This window comes from Protopterus annectens, chromosome 2.part0 (assembly GCF_019279795.1).
Source record: "Protopterus annectens isolate FY-2018-M chromosome 2.part0, PAN1.0, whole genome shotgun sequence".
NCBI classification, from domain to species: Eukaryota; Metazoa; Chordata; order Ceratodontiformes; family Protopteridae; genus Protopterus; species Protopterus annectens.
The window spans coordinates 381,118,930-381,135,791 of NC_056728.1; positions in this window are offsets into that span (position 1 = coordinate 381,118,930).

Here is a 16,862-nt window from a genome sequence, read left to right on the forward strand (position 1 = left end):
TGTTCATGCATATTAAATAAAATGACACCCTAGTATACTTCATATTAAGTTTGGATGACTGAATGGGTACCAATTGACATAATGCTTAGGATCTTCCCCTCCCTGACCTCTGGACAAAGTCTGCATGGAGTTTGCATGTTCTCCATAGGTCTCTGTGGGCTTCCTCCTACCTCCAAAAAGAGGCTTAGTGTTTCCACCTCAAACTTACTCAAGAATGGAGCTGTGGGAAGCAACACAGGCTCCATATGGTTCCCTATAGGGGAAGAGAAGAGTTGTACATGCCAACCACTTTGGGCATCAACTGTGGTGCAAAGTGCCCTTGACATAGGACAAAACAGACCACACACTGCATGCTGTGTCAGGGCTAACCACTTATTGGAGTAAAAATTGGTCTAGGTAATATGATTGTGTTGACTAATGTTGCCAAATGTTCATGGGTATTTCCTGGCAATAAGTAGGCTGAGCACTCGTTCTACTCTGACCGATGCCAAGGATCCATGCTAATGCTAAGAGGGGTGTATGTGCCACTATTGCCAGTGTGTGCCTGCCATAAAGCCCAGCAGCCCTGGGTAAATCAGCTACTGGCCAGTTGGTGCCCAGTTACCTGGCTTGGGATAGATGTGTTGAGTGAAAGCTGGATGGAAAACCAATCAACATGCCAAAGGTGAACTAAGAATTGCTGCACTCGTTGTAGGTTCACTGACAGGATGCTGCTTGGAAGTGGATGACACAATGATAAGAGGAGACTGGACATCCTAGGTATCCAAGAAACAAGATGGAAGACTAGACAACTGGATGATTATTTTTCAATCTATGACATCATATAGAAGACAGAAGCCACTTGGACTGGGGTCCAGAGGCTACTATGCAGTAGGAGGACAAACTAAAATGGTGTGGAAATTGTGGTGAGGGAGAGGCTTCAGAAGACAGTGAGAGATGTAATTAAGATTAGTGATAGACTCATGGCTATCCAACTCCAACCTAATGATAGGGCACTATTCATAATCTCAGCCTATGCCACACAGTAGGGGTGTGATAATGAGGAAAAGTGAGCTTTCAGACAGCAGTTGCAAGACCTTCTAGCTCAAGCAGGACAAAATGAACTGCTGTTGATAATGAGTGACCTGAATCCACATATTGGGACAGATAGAATTATATATGAACACTGAAAGGGTCCACATGGGTGAGGCAATAGGTATAAAGAAGGAGAGACCATTCGAGATTTCTGCCTGGTAAATGGTTTGATAGTGACCAACACATGGCTCAGCAAGAGAGACAGTCATAATATCACATACAAGAGTGACCAAGAAGCTACTCAGGTAGACTTCATCACAGTAAAGAAAGCGCACTTGTGTAAAAAAAGCAATTGCAAAGTCATCCCTAGTGAAATAGTCCATAGCATAAACCACAATCTGCTGATAGCAGTGGTCAGAGAAGATCTAACATCATTAGATACTAAGCTGATGACCTGGAAATTGACTGGAGAAAAAGTCCAGGAGTTCAGGTAATTACTCAAGTGTCTAGCATCTCAGGAATAAGAGGAAATAAATGGAGTTGAAGAAGAATGGAAGCACCTCAAAACAGTGTGTGTGAGAACTGAAGAACAAGTATAAGTATAAGTCAGGTATGAAAATAAGGTACATAAGGAAAGCTAGTGGTGGAAGGGAGAAGTCCAAGACATCATCAAAAGAAATGCAGGAATAAGTTGAAGATATAAAAGATTGACCAGGCATAGAATGAGTACTGGCTGGCTAACAAAGAGACTATGAGATGAGTTGTAATAGCAAAGAACAATTCATCTGCAGGCTTAGATGAGGTTACAGCAAATTTGATCAAGATGTTGGGTGAGAAAGGGGAGAAATGGTTGCTGAGGTTACTTATAGCAGGAGGAAGAGAAAGGCATATCCCAGATGACTTGAGAATAATCATATCAGTGCCAGAGTACAAGAACAAAGGGGACATCTACAACTGTGAGCGGTATAGAGGTATTACATTCCTGTCACATTGCATGAAAGTTCTGGAGAGGGTAACTGATAAACTAACATAAAGAGTAGTAGAATGCAAGATGGGAGATGAGCAGTTTGCATTCAGATCAAGATGCAGTACTAGCAACCTGATGTTTGTAATGAGACAGATAGTTGATAAGACTCTAGAAATGAAGTAAGAGTCCAAATCAGCATTCCTAGACTTGGAGAAAGCATATAAAAAGGCCCCAAAAATCTGATTTGGGCAGTCCTGCTGTGGTTCAAAGTCCCAGAAACATTGGCAGTCTATGTGCAAGTACTCAATGACTCAAGTATGAACAGTGTTCAGTCTCACAGACAGGTTCCCAGTGGGAGCGGGTGTGCATCAGGGTTCAGGTCAGAGCCCACTGCCATTCATACTAGTGATGAACAACATTAATAAACAGGTTTGAGGGGACAGATCAATAAAGTTGTTGTATGTAGATGATGTGGCATTACAGGCAGACTCTCAGCTAAAACTTCATGAAAAGATAAGGGAATGGAAAGCAAAACTAAAGGCATGTGGGATGAAACTGAGAACAGATAAGACAGAGGTGTAATGGTAGCAAATGGGGGAAATCAGAAAAAAATTGAGAACTGAGATATAAGGAAGATAGTGGAACAGGTAGGGGTAGTTGTGAAGAAGGGAAGTCTGAATGAGGAGGTTAAAGCTAGTGTGATGATAGGAGGTACTGCCAGCCATGCCAGGAGAAGTAGGGTAGTGGATGTGTGACATGTGCCAGCACAGCTATAAATAATTATATGTCATTTGTATATCAAACTGATTTGTACAGATGATTGTGCTGAACATATACCTGTGAGGTTTTCTTGCATTAAAATGTATCAATAGTGTACCCTGCTGTATATATACCTTATGGATTAAGCCATAAAGATGTTATCCCACAGTTTTGAATGTAGCCATAGAGGCAATGTCTGTGCTAGAGATAAGGTTGTAACTCCTGTAGGAAGATTGGAATGGTTTTATTGTTTTATATCTTCCAGCAGCTGCACCACATCTGAGCAAAGCTCTATCTGTGTGTATGGTAACACATAGGTGCTAAAATTCTTTCAGCAACTAGTAATGGGGGATAGTGTGGGAAACAGAGTCAGATGACCAGATGTGATGTCACTGTATTTATATATCAGCAGAAAATTGCTCTCAGCATTCTACATTCTGTCTTGGATCTGACCACAAGGACTGCTCACCTACATTTGTTTGCCTTGCTCTATTCAGTAAGTAGGAACTGTAATTATTTTAGTCAATCAGGAATAGATAGTGAGACTAGCTAAATAATGTTTTTCTATATCTGTGTGAAACTTTTCATTGGTGTTATTTGTATATGTCCTGTGAATGAAACTCTGGTGTTTATTGTAAATAGATAATCAGTATTTTCTTGCTATTTTATTATTTATTATTAAATATATTTAATGTTTTCATTGTAGCTGGACCTTTTCAGAAAATATTTTAGTTTTGAGAGTATTTCCATATATTTATTTGGTGATAACTCTGACCACTCCCAATAGCCTAGCTGTTTGGTCAACATTATTATTTGTATTAATATTAATTTCACTCAGTATAATTGGGTATCCTTGTAAGAGTCTTAAAGTAGCTGGTAGGGGTTCTGTTGGCAGTGATAATTACCTTATAGTCTGGGCAGAAGGGGGCACAACAGGTGGATCTGTACCAGCCTTTTCCAGCTGTGTGTTGTGCATGTGTGTGTGTGTGTGTGTGTGTGTGTGTGTGTGTGTGTGTGTGTGTGTGTGTGTGTGTGTGTGTGTGTGCATGCACGAATCAAATCTCAAAGAGCGTGTGTGTGTCAGCTGCTTGGAGCAGGGACAAAAAGCACTGGTTTCACATAGAGGGTGTGGGACGACATAGCTTGGAACCTGAGCTAAGGACACAACTCTAAGCTGTGCCAATGGGGAGTCTTATTGGTAGTCTGGACAAATATAGAGAGGAATCAGCCCCAGGACTGACTGTGTTCCCTGTTTGCTCTTAAGGGAAATTGTGCTTGATGCAGAGGGGTCTGCATCTGGAAATACTGACTGCATCCATTTGTATTCCAAGTGAACACCCCTCTCCAGTGTCAATAGTGAGGATTGAGGCTCCTTAATTACTGGCCCAGAGTGGGAATATCACATATTGTTGGCAGTGGTGGGCATCACATATTGGTGAGCAGTGGTATGGATATTGAACTTCTGTAGCCTGTAAGCAGTTGTCACTAAAGGTGTGTACTCTCAAGCAGCCACAAGGTGAACATTTAGCATTTCATATCACAACAGTTTTTACTTATTTATTTTTTGTTGTTGTTAGTTTAGTTCAGTAGTCAGGGAGATTGCAGGCAAGGATGTCAGCAGAGGATTATGGCAAGCTGACAAAGAACCAGTTAGCCAAGGTGTGTGAAGCCAAAGGACTGGTGTATGCCAACCTGACTAAAGAAAAATTATTTCAGCTTTAGTCATAGTTCAGACCAGCAACCAGGAGGGTAACCAGTCTGGTGATGGGAATTTGCAGCCGTCAGAAACAGGACAGTTTAACTTTTCCTCAGAAGACTTAAAAATCCATCTGTAGTTAAAGAGACTTGAATTGGCAGCCAAATATTTGGAATTAGAATCAACAGAGAGACTGACATTTGGAGGCTGAAGAAAAGGAGAAACAGATGGAAGTAGCATCAGCAGAGAGACTGCAATTTTTGCAGGCTGAAGAAAATGGGAAGCAGCATCAACAAGAGAGGGAGAAGCTGACACTTCACCAGGGTCATCGATGTAATGGGGAAGGGAATAACTGAACCCCAGAAGCAACAAAGCCCAGTAAATTTCTTCCTCAATTTACCAAGCGTTATAATTTTGATAGTTTTATTCATATATTTGAAAGAGTATATAAACAGTGTAATGTTGACCAAGGGCTCTGGGTATGGCTCCTGACTCCCTTACTCCATGGTGAAGTTGTAACTGATATTTCTAAATTATCTGATATTGATTGTTTAAACTATGAAAACGTCAAATGTTATTTACTAGAATGTTTTAAGTTAACATCTGAAGCTTACAGAAAATAAGTTTTGTGAGCACAGATGCAAGGCAGATGAAAGTGTGTGTGATTATATTGCTGAGATAAACACTTATTTTCATAGATGGGTGAGTAGGTGTCAAGTCACCATGTTTGCAATGCTGGTAAACCTTTTGGTGATGGAACAAGCCCTTAGCACTTTGCCTGAGAACATGAGAATCTGATTGGCAGACCAAGAGTGCAACTCTGCAGATGAACTGAGGAAGAAAGGCGATCTCTACTTAGCAAGCAGGGCATCACTGCACAGGAAGGGGATACCCAGTGCTACACATGGATATAAGGGAACCCATGGTAGGCAGCCTAAACCACCCCAACATAGTCTGCTAGTAACATGGGAAGCCATCAGTTCAGGTACACAGTCAGGATTGAAGATTAATTGTTTTAAATGTAACCAGTGAGGCCATGTAGCATAGAGATGGCCACGGAGGCAGGGTGGGGAACAAAAGGTGGGGGAGCCAGCAAGTAGGAATAACAGTATGTCAGTGGTAAATTGGAGACAACAGGGGTAGCAAGCTATCACAAGAGGTCATATCCGACCTTAGCGGATGGAAAACAGACCACTGCTAAGAGAGACACAGTCTCTGGCACAAACATTGTGAAGCTTGTAGTGGTTAAAGAGGATCAGTACTTGCTGGGGCAGTTCACTCCAGTCAGAGCTTTAGGAAGGACCCCATTCCAAATGTCTTTGGCCAGGGTTCACCTTGACTAGGTGGGTGGGATAGGAAGCAAGCAAGTACATGTGGTTGAGGATATCCCTGTAGATGTCCTGATAGGGAATGGTTTTGATAATGCAGTACCTTGTATTCATGCAGTTAAACTCAGTCAGGCTTGGAGACTGGCATGTGGGTCTGGTACCTGGGGGAAACCCAGACAGACCCCACACCTGAAGCCAAGGCTGGTGGTGTATTCAATTTCAGGGAGGCAGATATCCTGTAGCAGTGACCCTGAAGGTGAGCCAGAGCTGGTAGGTACTGATGTTCCCTTGGACAGAATGACTGCAAGGTCAGAGGTGAATGGATACCAGGCTTCCTGTGGAAGGGGAGCTGGGAAGAGTCACAAAAGTAGAGTTGAGACAGGTTCAGCTCTCAGACCCTACACTAAGAGGCTTGAGGGAGGTAGCTAGGGTGGCACCTGATTCTCAAGGAAAAGAGGAGTCTGTATATTGGAACACAGAGTAACTGCATAGAGGGTGGACCCCTGAGGGAGGGCTGGAGGGTGAGGTAATACAGCAATTGGTAGTGCATAGAGCCTACTCTCTGGCAGTTCTAGCCATAGCCCATGACATTGCTTTTGGAGGTCATATGGGCAAAAAAGCATACTAAGAGACATATTATGCAGAACTTTTATTGACCTGGGATTGAAAGGGATGTTCTCAAGAGAAATACTGACTGACAGAGGTGCCAATTACATGTCAGACCTGCTGGCTTGTCTGTGAAAACCCTGTGGGGTAAAGCACCTAAAGACTACCCCCTACCATTCCAAGACTAATGGTCTTGTCGAGATGTTAAACATTACACTAAAGACCACGCTATGGGCATTTGCAGACCAGTTTAAGAGAGAGTGTGACAAATATATGCTCCTTCTGCTGTTTGCATACAGAAAGGTACCCCAGGAATGCACATTTTTTCACCCTTTGAGTTGCTGTATGGACCTAGGTTGAGGGGGGGCCTCTAGATTAGATTTGTGATGAAAGGGAACATCAGTGTGAATCCTACAAGGAGTCTGTTGTGGCATATATCCTAAACCTCAGGATAAGGCTTAGGGAGCTCATGCCCTTGGCCCAGGCAAACCTGGTAGGAACCCAACAGCAGAAAAAGGTATGGTATGACGGGAAAGCTTGAGCTAGGGAGTATTGCTGTGGGGCAGCAGGTCATTGTTTTCATTTCTATCAGACACAATAAGCTGCAAGCAGCTTCAGAGGGAACCTTCAAAGATGTAAAGAAGGTCAGTAATGTTAACTACATGGTAGAACTGCTAGGCAGGAGGCAGGGGCATAAATTGTACCATTGTACCCTGATGTTAAATATTTGCAGAAAGAGGCAGGAGGGGTCTGAGGGGGATCTATGGGTACAGGGAGCCAGACAGAAAAATACTAAGTTACTAAGGTGGAGCCTAGGGATGCAGGCATATGATATGACAGTGGGTCACTGTACCTGGGTTAGCAATACCAATGCAGATGGGATATCAAGACAGGGTATTGGGTAATGTAGTCCCAGATAGGAACATTCCTCTCAAGCAACATTTCTCAAGGGGCACTTGTAAAATTAGCTTGAGTCTTCAAAAGGGGGAGAGATGTGACAATAGGTACTGTCAGCCATGCCAGGAGAAGTAGGGCAGTGGATATGTGACATGTGCCAGCACAGTTAGCTGGAATTTTGTAAATAATTATATGTCATATGTATATCAAACTGATTTGTACATATGCTTGTGCTGAAAAAATGTATCTGTGAGGTTTGCTTTTGTTAAAATGCATCAATAGTGTGCCCTGCTGGAAGGAAAAGAAATGTATATGTATTACTACAACTGAATTAAATGTATATGTTTTAGCAGAGGACTGGAAGTGAAGAGGTTAATCTTAAACTTTAAAATATATCTAAAATTAAATTACTTTCTGGGTTAAACCATAAAGATGTTAACCACAGTTTTGAATGGAGCCAGAGATGCAGTGTCTGTGCTAGAGAATAGGTTGTAGTGCCTATATGAAGAATGGAATGGTTTTATGGTTTATGACTTTCAGCAACTGTGCCACATCTGAACAAATCTCTGTCTGTGTGTATGGTAACACATAGGTGCTAAAATCGTGTAAGCTTCGAGTGATGGGGGATAGTGTGGGAAACAGAGTCAGATGACCAGATGTGATGTCATTGTATAATCAATTCTGAAATAATATTTAGATAGTAGTATGAAATTGCTCACAACATTCTGCTTCTGTCTTGTATCTGACAACAAGGACCACTCACCCACATTATCTTGCCCTGCTGTATTCAGTAAGTAGGAACAGTAATTCTTCTAGCCACTCAGGAATAGATAGTGAGACTAGCTAAATTCTGGTTTCTACAATTGTGAAACTTTCCATTGGTATTATTTTTAATATCTCCTGTGACTGAAACTTTGGTGTTTACTGTAAATAGAGGTTTAGTATTTTCTTGTTCTTTTATTGTTTATTATTAAATGTATTTAAATGTGTCACTGTGGCGGGTCCTTTTTAGAAAATATTTAAGTTTTGAGAGTATTTGCATATATTTATTTGGTGATAACTCTGGCTACTCCTGAAAGCCTAGCCTTGCTATTTGGTCAACATTACCATTTGCATTAATATTAATTTCACTCAAAATATTTATAGAAAAAACAGATAAAGGAACGCCATTAATAAACTGTATGGATAAAAATTGACAAGGTCACTAACAATAATATTCCATACAGTAACATGGCAGAGTCACTAATATAAAACTTCAAACTTTTAATAGAAAGGTGTAAACGCTTTCAGAATAAGATATTGCTTAATCAGACAACTTACTACAGACATTGCACAAATGTATATACAAGATCACTCCTAATCCAATTAACCACTTTTAACAAGCTCATAAACATTTAAAGTTATGTACCTAATGAACATTAAGATCTATAACATTGTGATGGTGTTGCAGGATGAAAAAACGCTTACAAATACTAAAATGCTAACAGTTAACAAATCTATCTCAACCCTAAAAAACATATCTCAACTCTAAAAAATTCTGTAAAATCTATGTATACATACACCTATAACTTATCTACGTAACTTCATAGATTTAAGCACTGGTTTAAGGGATATATAATTGACAGTCCAGTGGTAGTCATGGACAAGGAATATTACTTTGGAACTATGACAGAAATGCTTAATGATGAATGAACTTATAAACAAGTGGATAGGAGTGCTATAAATATGATGCATAAGAGAGTTATGAACACATTGAGTGAGTGTGTTAAATTAAATATCATGACCAAAGAGTTCTTTCAGTATTTTTGCATTGAGTGTCCTCTTATTTCTAGTCTATCAGGCCTTCCTAAGATACACAAGGAGGACTAGTCTATCAGGCCTTCCTAAGATACACAACGAGATCTTTAAGCCACATTTTGGCCCATTGTATCTGGATCAGGTTGGTTCACTGAACCAATATCCATTTTTTTGGAAAAACAACTCAGGGTGGTGTTAGAGCAGTACAGCTTTGTGTTAAGGGACACTAAGCAGTTCTTACAAGATTTATACTCAGCATATAAAATACATATACAGAAAGATGCCCAACTGTTAGTTACATTCGATGCAGCTTCACTCTTCACCTGTATACCTAACCAAGATGGGATAGAGATGGAGAGAAGTTTTCTTATCAAACATGGGGGATTTGAAACAAAATATATGGATTTTCTATGCCTCTTGTTGGAAATTGACCTCGAGCACAACATATTTGCATTTGATAACATTTACTACTGGCAAATAGCGGGAGTTGCCATGGGCACAAGTTGTGCCAATAGTTATGCAAACATTGTTATGTGCGAGTGGGAATCCAACACCATTCTACCATTGGTGGGTAAGGAGATTTGCTACTACTGGCATTTTGTAGATGATCTTTTCTTAGCTTGGAAGGGGGATGAAGTGAGTTTGAGGAATATGGTGGATAGGTTAAATGCAAGTACTACCTTTTTAAGATTCTCATATAAAAGCTCCCCCAGGAGGATTGAATTCTTACATGTGGAAGATTTTATTAATGAAGCTGGTGCTTTAAGCATAATGTTGTTTAGAAAATATTGCTATAGACCATCATATCTTCACAGAGGAAGCATACATCCACACCATGTTTTCCATAATGTGGTGAAAGGGCAGATCATGAGAATGTGTAGGGTAAACGTGAATTATTCAGATTTTGAGAAGGGTTTATCAGGCCTGAAACTGGATTTTGTAACAAGGGGATACAATGAAATTGAAGTAGAAGGAGCTTGTGCTGAGGTGGGGGGGTATAGGTCTATTCAAGGCAAGCCGTATCTTTCCACCCCAGTTAACCGTGGATCTGTTAGAGAATGTAGAAATAAAGGTCTTCCTTTTACCATGACATATGGTAGGGATACGGCAAAAATAAAAGATGTGATCATGCGCAATTGGCACATCCTGCAAATAGATGAAGGAACAGCAGGTATTGTGGGAAGTAAGCCTAATTTTTGTCATAAGAGCAAGAAGTGCCTTAAAAGGAGACTCTGCTATCCCACATCTTCCCGATTGATTAATAATTTTGGTTCATTGGGTACAAGAAGATGTAATAATTGTTCCTTTTGTATGTATATTGATAAAAAATCCACTTTCAAACACCCTGATACTGGCAGAATTTTTTATATCAAGGCTACAGCAGATAGTAACACTAAGAATCTACTATATTTGGCCCATTGTTCAAAATGCTTTGCATTTCACATAGGGAAAATGAATAGACAACTCAGAGAAAGAATTAGGGATCATTATTATTGTGCCTGCAAGGGACTTGAGTCCAGTGCTATAGCTAAACACATCAAACAGGAAGGCAATGAGCAAGGGTTTGTCTTTCAGGTATTGGAAGTAATTACTGAGAATGCCAGAATGGGGGATTTGGTCAAGGAAACTGAAAGGGTAGAATTAAGGTGGATCTTTAAATTAGCAGGGCATCTGGGACATGGTCTTAATGATTATATATCCCTTAAATCTAGGAAGTTACATAGATAAGTTGTAGATGCGTATATATATATATATATATATATATATATATATATATATATATATATATATATATATATATATATATATATATATATATATATATTTTTTTTTTAAATAATTTTTTAGAGTTGAGATATGCTTTTTAGGGTTGTGATAGATTTGTTAACTGTTAGCGTTTTAGTGTTTGTGTTTTGTCATCTTGCAACACCACCACAATGTTATACATCTTAATTCTCATTAGGTATATATCTTTAAATGTTTATGAGTTTATTAAAAGTGGTTAATTGGATTAAGAGTGATCTTGTATATAAATTTGTGCAGTGTCTGTAGTAAGTTGTCTGATGAAGCAATATCTTATTGTGAAAGTGCTTACAACTTTCTACTAAAAGTTTGAAGTTATATATTAGTGACTCTGCGGTGTTTCTGTACAGAATATTTTTGTTAGTGGCTCTGTCAATTAATTTCACTCAGTATAAGTGGGTACCCTTATAAGAGCCTTAAAGTAGCTGTCAGAGATTCTGGTAGCAGTGATAACTACCTTATAGTCTGGGCAGAAGTGGGTACAGCAAGTGGATCTGCGTCAGCCTTAGCTCTGTGTGTGTGTGTGTGTGTGTGTGTGTGTGTGTGTGTGTGTGTGTGTGTGTGTGTGTGTGTGTGTGTGTGTGTGTGTGTGTATGTCTGTGTGTGTGGGAGAGTGTGCACCTGTGTGTGTGTGTGTGTGTGTGTGTGTGTGTGTGTGTGTGTGTATATGTCTGTGTGTGTGGGCGAGTGTGCACCTGTGTGTGTGTGTGTGTGTGTGTGTGTGTGTGTGTGTATGTGTGTATGTGTGTGTTTGCACGCAAGTCAAATCTCAAAGAGTGTGTGTCAGCTGCTTGGAGCAGGGAAAAAAGCATTGGTTTCACAGAGAAGGTGTGAGAGGACTTAGCTTGGAACCCCAGCTAAGGACTCAACTCTAAGCTGTGCCAGTGGGGAGTCTTATTGATGGTCTGGACAAATATAGAGAGGAACCACCCCCTGGACTGAGTATGTTCCCTGTGTGCTCTTAAGGGTACATATGCTTGATGCAAAGAGGTCTGTATCTGGCAACACTAAATGTATCCATTTGTATTTCAAGTGAACATCCCTCTCCAGTGTCAGTGGCGAGGGCTGAGGTTCCTTAATTACTGGCCCAGAATGGAGATGTCACAGCTAGAATCAGAGGAGCCACTGCCAACTGACAGAGAGTGTTGGGGGCAGTGTATGACAGAAGAGTGCAGAAGAAGCTGAAAAATAAGGTGTACAAAACCAGTACTACTGTATGGTACAGAAACCTGGACAGTAAATGTAGATCAGTTGAGAAAGCTAGATGTGATGATGAAGTGCCTGAGATGGGTTGTAGGATGCACAGTGTGGGCAGGCTAAAAAATGGGGACTTAAGAGCATAAGCCAAAGAATCTCCAAATGCAGAGGTGAAAGAGAATAGATTACAGTGGTTTGGGCACATGTGTAGAAAAGCAGAGGACAATCTGGTGAAGATTTAAGACAGACAGGTAGAAGTCAAGAGGAAATTAAGGCATCAAGCAAAGACATGCCTGGACTGTGTTAGAGGGCTTACAACAGTCAGTTATGACTGTCAAAGAAGATAAGAGAGTGACATTGAATTGAGAGAAATGGAGATAGTTAACACAATACTACAACCCCATGGGAAAAGAGGGTTCATGTTGATGATAATGATGTTGATTGACGGGGTACCCATACATTTACTCTGTGAGTGGTCCACATTGCCCTTCTTATAGGTTGATAGGTTCATAGGTAGGTACTAGGCTATCAGCTCAAGGGCCTAAGTAAGCCTAGCCAACAAGTTTCCCTGGCTTATGCCACCCAAGAAAGTTAATTTCCTGTGCCCCTGTCGAGCAGAGCCATAGAAGTGATCCCTGGGGTGTATTTCCTATTTCCCATCCACTCATCAGGATTTTTCTTGAAGAGTGCTAATGAGGAACTTTGCTTGACATTGATGGGTAGCTTGTTCCAGAGTATAGGAAGTTTCTGGGACAGTAATCTATCCCTCCAGCATGTCCAGTTTATTCTGGTGACAAGGTTTAAGTCCCTAGAGCATGTAGATTGGAGGGATTGGGACTTCTTTAGGTGTAGTACGTCCAACAGCTCTGGGTTTAACATAGCTTTATATGTTTGGCAGAGATCTCCTTGGAGTAGGCGATATGCTGCAGAGTAAAGCTGGAGTTTTTTGAGATGGTCAGTGTAGGGCATCTGTTTGAGGCCAGTCATTTTCTTTGTGAGATACTTCTGTGGTCTTTCCAGCTGCTGCAGATGTCATGTGAGGTACATTCCAAAAGGGGCGTTGTACTCTATAATGGGTCTAATGAGTTCCAAGTAGAGGGGAACAATGACCTCTTTTTTCCTGGATGAGAATGCTTTTGTGATGAGGGTGCCACATAGAAGGATTTCCTGACTACTGTGACAATGTGATTATCAAAGGAGAGACTACTGTCCACCTGTGTCCCAAGGTCTCTTATCACACATTCAGCATTAAGTAGACTGCCATTTATGTGGTAGTGCATGGGTACAGAGTTTTTACCAAAGGGGATGACAATACACTTTTTGGCATTGAGCTTGAGACCATGCCTCTGACACCAGGCATCTGTCTCAGTGAGGCCCTTCTGTAGGATGTCCACATCATTTGGGGACTCGACTAGTTTGAAAGTCATCTGCAAACTTTGTTAGGCAGAGGTCTTCTATGTTAGCCTGTACTTCAGAGAAGTAGATACCAAACAGGAGAGGTCCCAGGACTGAACCTTGTGGTACTCCACTTGTCACTGGTTTGAAGTCAGATTTGGAGTCTGCAACTTTTACAGTGTGGGTTCTATCAGTGAGCCAGTTGGAAACCCATCTTGTGATGTAGGGATTTATACCTAGTTTAGTAAGTTTAGCTATAATTTCAGAATGGGGGATGGTGTTGAAAGCCTTGGCGAGGTCAAGATAGGCTGTGTGAACCACCTTACCCACAGCTACGGCTTTGGTGATTGCCTCAAAAAAGTTGATCAGGTTCAGAAGGCATGATCTGCCTTTCACAAACCTGAACTGGATGAGGTCCAAAGTTTGGAGGTTTCCAATGTCTTTGTTTATGAGTTCCATGATGATATGTTCCATGGCCTTGCAGACCAGGCTCATCAGGCTAATAGGGCAATAGTTCCCAGGATCAGTGATGGCTCCCCCTTTGTGGAGTGGGATAACTGTTGCTTTGCACCATTCAGTGGGCACAATGCCTGATGTGAGACTATGAATGAACATGGTGCTTAGGTATGGAGTCAGTTTGTTCTGAAATTCGTGTAAAACACAGCCTGGGATGTTGCCTGGCCCCATGGATGCTGTGTTTTTGGTTTTAGAGAGTGCAGATTTTACCTGCATAGATGTGATTACAGGCACTCTACATTCTTCCTGTATAGATATGAGCCCTTTAGGGGGTGAGAGGGTGGTAAAGTTAGCACTGAACCTATCTGCCAGGATGTTGGCAATATCAGTTGGCTCTGTAATTTTCATGCCGTTGTGCTGTAACTCAGAGCAGATCTGGGTGTTGCCATTAAGATTCTTGACATAGCTATATAATGCATTGTGTTTGCCCTTAGAATCAGTGGCAATTTTGTTTTCATAGCTAGCTTTGGAGGATCTTATAAGGGATCTCAGCTTCTTACTGAGACTGACCAGGGAGCTCCACCACTCATGGGATTTTGCTCTGTTTTGCAACAGTTTCTTTTTTCTGTTGAAGAGTTTGTTTATAACAAGGGATCATCAGATTGGCTTCCTTTGTTTGGAGGATAGCATCTTGGTTCTGTTTGGGATAGCATGAACCACGCACTCGTGTAAGTGCTTATAGAGTGCATTTGTGCAGGATTCAGCAGTTGCAACTGTATTGTCCATCTGCATGGGTGTCATGAAGTTCGCCACTTCTGTCTTAAGGAGCATGAAGTTGGCTTTGGAGAAATTATTTACCATGGTTTCCTTAATGGTGGGTGGGGCAGGATGTGAATATCTAGGGTGATTATCTTATGGTCGGATCTGACCAACGAGAAGTTGATTTCAGGTGTGGAACACCAGTCACTCATGTTGGTAATAACTAGGTGTAGGATATTGTTGCCCCTGGAGGGAGTGTGGATAAGTTGATCCAGGGCATTGGAATTTATGAATTCCAGAAAGCGTTGATCAAAGGAGTTGGTACATGAGTAGTTTTCCCAGTTAATGGTGGGGTAGTTGAAATCACCCATTATTAGGGTGTTTGGTTGAACCCTAATATTTTCCAGTATATCAAGAAAAGAGGAGTGGGAATCTTGGGGCATGGTGGGGATCTGTAGCAAGCTAAAATTTGGATTGCAGTTTTGCGCAGAGTTAGTTGCACTTGGATAACCTTGGATGCATTATGCTGTGCAACTAGCCTGGAGGTGTGGCTATCCTTAATGAATATGGACACACCTCCGCCTTTGGTGTTCTGGTCCAGGTTAGATGGCAAAAAAGTGTGGTAGGGACGGCTTTCACCTGTCACCCCTGGGCTTTCGGATATTGGCAAAGGCTCTTGCTACCCCCATAGTACTTTTTTTAGGCAAGGCTCAAAAGACAAACCCACCTCCATAGGTATCACAAGGGATAAGAAACTAAGAGTAATGCTACTCAACACCAGAAGTCTAAACCTCAAGATGCATGCACTTGAAACTCTCCTTAGCATGGAGAATATCGATATCTGTGCAGTAACAAAAACCTGGTTCAAGGCTCCCGAGAGCACCCCAGCACTACCAGGTTATACCTCATACCATGCTTTTTGGCCCCAAAACTTTGACCGAACCACAAAAGGAGGGGGAGTATCAATATTCGTCAAAGATACCCACACCTCCAGGTTGGTGGCACAGCACGAAGCATCAGAAACTATCCATGTGCAACTAACAGTGGGTAAAACTGCCTTCCAGTTTATAGCCTGCTACAGACCACCCTCCCAAACCCAGGAACCCCACTAGGCCTTCCTGAGAACACTGGAAAATATGAAGGTCTCTCCAAACACCATTATATTGGGCGAATTCAACTACCCAAACATAGACTGGGAGTATTACTCTAGCTCCAACACCCTAGCCCAAAGGTTCCTAGAATTTATAAACTCAAATGCTATGGAACAACTTGTTACCACTCCCACAAGAGGGGAAAACATACTGGACCTGATCATCACCAACATGGGGACTCTATGCTCCAGACCAGAAGGGTATCCCTCACTGGTAAGATCAGACCATAAACTAATCTCACTGGATATTCACATCCCGACCCCATCCCCTGCCCAGAAAACCACAGTGAAAAACTTCTCTAAAGCAAATTTCACACTCTTCAAAACCGAGGTGGAATCCTTCAAAGCCCCCGGGCCTGTGGAAAATACAGCCCAGACTGCAGAATCCTTTATAAACGCATTCTATGAACACCTTCAGGAATGCATGGATCATGCAATCCCAAATAAAACCAAGACCCAATCCTCCAAAGGCAGACGTCCTGTCTGGTGGACCCCAGCCATAAAGAAACTATACAACAGAAGGAGGAAGCTACTACATGATAGAGCAAAATCCCAAAAAGGGAAGGCATCTCTGATCAGTATTAGCAAAAAAACTATGGGCAGTCATAAAATTGTCTAAGGCCAGCTTCGAGAGAAAAATTGCACAGGACACTAAGGATAATCACAAGGCTTTCTTTAGTTATGTTAGGAACCTGGGTGGGAATTCCCAGATATGCTCAGAATTAGTCCAAAATGACAAAAAATATACCGAATCCACAGACATCGCCAACATCCTAGCTGACAGGTTCAGCGCAACCCCCCCCCACCAAAAGGGTGAATATCTATCCCAGCAGAGTGCTGCCCCCCTGAAATCTCAGATGCTCAGGTAAGAGCTGCCCTCTCCAAAGCAAAAAACACAGCATCAATGGGACCAGACGGTGTCCCGGGCTGCGTCCTACATGAACTCCAAGAAGAGCTAAACCCAAACATAAAACTACTGTTCAATCTCAGACTTACTACAGGATATGTACCCAAAGAGTGGCGTACAGCAACAGTGGT